We start from the raw sequence: 5,168 nt of genomic DNA, 5'->3' as shown, positions 1-5,168 counted from the left end.
TATGTTTTTGTATGTATTCATGTCTAGAATTTTTACAAGGTGACTGAAATAAAAAGTGGAAATATAGGACACACGTTGATATTGTCTCCTTAAGAATGTGTCAAATTGTCTGCAGCCGAACCCTCATTGATCTATGTATATTGTGTCCGTTTATGAAGGTCATTATTATCATAATGCGCCCTGCTCTATCAACTGCTGGATGTAGCCCTCCCCCCAGGTGCAGACAATATTCTTCATGCTCTAGTGGGGCCACGGTCTATCTCGTTCCTGCGTGACAAGCCGATCTCATCGCTCCATTTCAACGGTGGTCTTCTCCTTGAGCACGTTCCCTCCTGTGACTAATTTCCATCGGCCATCATCCCTTCTTGCGCTGTGTCCTGCTCAAATCCGCATACTTTCCTTAACATTCAATGTGACGCCTCCAATTCATGTGTTCCGTGGTACATGTAATTCCAAGTGTATATATCTTCATGCTTCTTTAAGTATTTTTTTTACTTCTATTCTATTTTATTTGTTGTTTTTCAAGTTTCTGATCAATATGTCTTAGCAGCTAATATGCACTGATGGTAAACATTATTCGTTTTACACTGCGGTTTATCGCTTTTCTTGATCAAATTCAGTTTCCAAAAGCATTATATCCTTCTCTCGCCTTCAATAATTGCTCGGGGTATAGATATTAGTTTGTGTTTTCCAGTTGTGTCCTTAATTATTTCTGAAGCGAGTGTATGGTACATGATATTTGTTTTGCTGATATCCAACGTTAATCAAACTGTCACCTTTTTTGTTCAGTGATTCCATGATTTCATGCAGTGGATTGGTATTTGTTATTATCATGGCGAATGTGTCATCATAAATTCCAGATGGTAAATGCTTTAAGCATGTATGTTTGTCTTATTTCTAAACCCAATTTTATGAAAGTACCGGAGGATTTTCTGTTTTTTTTTTGTTATGAACAGCATTGGTAAGAGTGCATCTCCTTGTATTGTTTCCTGCTTATATAATCTCGGTGGAGTTGTTCCATCATTGTAAATTGTTTCGATAGGTCTTACTTTGTTGCAAAGACATCAATTTGTGAGAGGTTGCTTGTCTGCAATCCGTTTCCACCCTTTTCCTCGTTTATTAAAGTGAAATGTAACGGTTGTTGTTTTGTTTCGTATCTGATTGATAACATGTGGTCCATGGTAGAAAACCCATTTTTGTAAATACATTTTGCTTGACGTCCTTGGTTGGCATCTTAATTGGCCAATATTCACGTCAGAAATTATCTTCCTGAATAATGTATACGTGAGTCTGTGATTCTTCATATCTATTTTGTCTTGCTTTCTGAATGTTATACTTCTCACAGAATGTTTAAGAGGGTCCCGTGTGCAGCCCAGCTAATGGCCTTTTCAACATGAACGCTGTTATCCTGTAACAATGCATGCTCATCACCACCACCACCACAGTGGTTGTGCGGTCGGCTGCCAACTCTTGCCTGCCCTTTGTAGTCGTTGTCTCGTTGTCAGGTGTTGTGTCGGGTTATCAGATCCGTGTTATCACATTTGTCATTCGATTGATCTTGGGTCGTCCTCTCCTTCTGTTTCCTTCTGCCATGCCCTGTAAGAAGATGATGATGTTGGATAGTCTCCCCCCCCCCCCTCTTATCTTGTCACGGTTGTGTGGTGGGCTCTGTGGTATTCCTCTCCGCCATCTCAGCCATCTCACCTCGAATACCATTATTCTTTTTTCCTGTCTCTGCAGTCAGAACTGCTTTCTTTGCATGTTTAGTGTGTTGTCCTTCCCCCACACCTCTATATACGATGCGAAAGCATTTCAATATACACGCAAGTGTCCATGCATATTACTATCTCAACAATATCAGAATGAACGGTGCTATTGTAAAGTTGGTATGAAAGTTGTCATAATTAATGTTTCATGATACAGGAATTCTGGAGCTAGAACTTACGCCTCTCTCTACCTGTTGATGTTTACCATGGATTATACATCCACCAATCCTTCCTCTGGGATTACAATTAAAATGTCATATTATACTTACTGTCTGTCTAGTGGCTGGTAAATAACGGATAACAGCGAAACCAATGTGTGCACTCATGCAACCCTTTTGGCAAGTTGTGTGAAAATCAAAGTACTGTAGATATCTGTAATGTTTCATGACTCGGGTCCGCGCGATGTGGCGATGCTCTCTCTACATCGCACGATATAAGATCCACTGGAATCGTTTCGTTCGGTTTCTAAAATATTCTTAAAGCACAAGCATCATCACTGGTTTACACAATTCTTAATTTCCTTCACAAATTATTTATAACATTAACTCTAATCGTTACAGTTGTGAATAAATAGCTATTGTACAATTATTTGACTGTTGCTACATGTTTTCTCTGGTTAATGGTGCCATGGGAGGTTACGTGAAGTCACCATTCACATAATGTATTTCATTTGTTATTTGTAACTCACAGAATGTGCATTACAAGAGTTGTAGATTGTAGAGAATATAAAACATTATGGTATGCTTTTGTTGAGTGAACAGCAGTTACAGAACATATGATTGCATATGTATTTGCACTAGAAGTACAGAAAAGTGAAAATAAAACAATAAATATATGAACGTGATCTTTGATATCGCTGTGAATCATGATACATTTTTTGTACTTGAATAGTTGTGACTTAAAGGACATCTGCTGGTTAGAAATTGAATTGATCCACATGGTTCTTCATATGTAGCGTGCACTGCCTTCAAGACACATGAAATCAAATTTAAGTTTTTACATCTATAATTATTTTAATATGTCATTAAACAAGTTTGGACATACGTATCAAGAAGATATTTAAATTTTTAAAAGAAAAAATGTATTTAACCAATTGAAATAGCTTTGAGACGTAAGGTCCATTTTTTCAAGCGAAACCAGCGACACCAATGGAAGGAGTGCAGTTAACGATGCAGCATTCATAATTAATTGCTAATACTGTAATTGTTTTTTTACTTTGGAAATGCTCCCAGCCTCATAATGGCTTATAACTGCAAATGACTCCCACGGGGACTTTGAGCATTCACTCTCCAGTAGCCTTGAGCGTTGCCAACCAGCTCACACCAATCCATCAAACCCACGAGTACACACTGGTGCCATGGCGGTGGACCACAACTCACCCAGGCCACCTCCTCGCTCTTCGTTGCTTTAAAAGGAGTGCAGAGGTGCGCGGCGGTGAGGATGTGATTTCCAAAATCACGTCGCCCACACAGAAGGTGGATGCATCTTTACCGCTGGCGATTGTAAATGTGCGTGTGCCTTCAGGGGTAGTGTAGCAGTTATTGATGGAGTGGTAGTGTAGCGGTTAGCGAGGTGCACTTACGAACCTGGGCTTCCCGAAATCGATTCCCGCTCACGGCCAACACCAGTGACTATTATCTGAAATGGTCCTTTGCCTCAGACAGCTTAGGGAAGAAGTCTTGAAGGTACTTTAAGGCTGCTGACTCCTTATCTACGGTTCTGACAAATTGTTTCATAAGGCCCAACTTGATGTGCAGTGGTGGCATCAGCACCTTCCGGGGGTCCACCAGTGGCTCCTACTTGACGTTGTTCCTCCCCAGACAGAACTCGGTCCGCAGTGGCCAGTCCCGCCTGTGGTAGTGCGCCTTAGTGTCCCTGCTCTCCCAAAGGCAAATATAGCAGGGAAACTTGGGAAAACCACCTTGGAGACCCATCAGGAATTCCACTATTTTGAAGTTTCCGATGACCTCCCAGCCATACTCATCATACATCAAGGCATCCAGCAAGATCTTGATGCTGTTGTAATCCTCTTTGAGGTGCACCCAGTGTGCCAGGGGAAGAGACGGGCACTTGTTACCATTATGGAGCAGCACGGCTTTGAGGCTCCTGGATGAGCTGTCGATGAAGACGCGCCACTCATTCTGAGTCACAGGCGATTCCGATTGCCTCGAAAAGACTGGTCACATTGTGGCAGAATCAGAGTACATATTCACGGGTGAAGAAGCTGCAAAAAGGTTGGTGACGCTTCCTCTGATTTACGACTTGCACACTCGCATCCAACAAGTTCCACTGCTCGACGTCAAAAGCTCGGCATTGGACTTGGTGAGACATATATCAATGATCAAGTCGTTGAGGTCTTTTTGGTTGAGGTAGTATGGGTTTCTCTCCGCAGCTCCACCTCTGAAATTGTCATATGGATGTATGTGTTCCTCGCTCTCTGACTTGCTGCTCTCTTCTAAAGGCAGCTGCTCTCTTTGGAGGAGTGGGTATGGGCAGCTCATGGCAGTGTGGCACAGGGGCGATGGATGAAGGATAGCAGGTGCATTCTTGCCAGTCTGACGTTTGGAAGGGTCCAACTTGCAGCAGTTGCTTGAGTGGTCAGTGGGTTCCCGCCAAATTCTTGGGAAAGCGAACTTCATGGCTCTCTTTTCTCCCCTCTACCATCCTACAAAAATACATTTATTTCACCCATTACTAATGTGTAAGAGATTCTCGTAACATTTTTCATGTAGAATATATTTTTTCAATAACAGAAAAAAATGTAAAACATTTAACAATTAAATACTTTTGAAACTTTTCAAATTTTAACAAACTTTTCAAATTTTAACAAATTTTATAACATAAAATTCCGAGCAACAATTGTCTGTCTTACCTTACAAAGTGTTTTTGCATTGCTCTCAGGTGAAATGAGGTACCCAGGGTTTGTCTTGATCCCCGACAAGCATGCCCAAATATGCCTTGTAGGCCTCACATATCTAAGCAGATGTTTCCACAGAGTACTTTTTCACTCTTGTCTTGAGAAATTGGCTGCAGACATAGCAAAATGCGTCTGCTGGATGCTTGCAGCCTCTTGATGCCATCTCAGAAAAATGCACATATGTATCCACTTAGGCAGCTGGAACTAAATGGAACTGGTGGGCTTGAGGCCCCTGTATCTTCCTACTATTTATATTACTGTAAAGTTCTAGAATGTTCTAGAAGTTACTCCAAGTTTACTCAGCACTGAATCTATCTGGAATGTTCTGGAAAATAGGTACATTTCTAAACATTACTGTCCTGGTCACAAAAGCAAAGTTTGTGGGGAATAATATCCATTTTCTGTACTTTTGAGGCATAAGCAATTAGGAAATAACACTTACTACTCAAGGACAAAAAAAATTGTTACACAGTGTTATGAATCGC

The 5,168-nt window shown here is 41.1% G+C and overlaps 1 long non-coding RNA gene across 1 annotated transcript; it reads right to left on the bottom strand.

The window, feature by feature from the left end:
• Positions 1-500: 500 nt before the first annotated feature.
• On the bottom strand, positions 501-4,886 carry LOC133349304 (uncharacterized). The gene is made up of 2 exons (XR_009755935.1): positions 4,639-4,886; positions 501-4,431 (listed from the first exon to the last, which is right to left on the bottom strand). It is a non-coding gene; the product is annotated as an uncharacterized LOC133349304 (long non-coding RNA).
• Positions 4,887-5,168: the final 282 nt, after the last annotated feature.

The sequence above is a fragment of the Lethenteron reissneri genome, chromosome 29 (assembly GCF_015708825.2).
Source record: "Lethenteron reissneri isolate LAM-NWPU_2019-01 chromosome 29, ASM1570882v1, whole genome shotgun sequence".
NCBI lineage: Eukaryota > Metazoa > Chordata > Hyperoartia > Petromyzontiformes > Petromyzontidae > Lethenteron > Lethenteron reissneri.
Note: the sequence above shows the minus strand (reverse complement) of the source record. Positions and strands in the feature narration are given on the sequence as shown.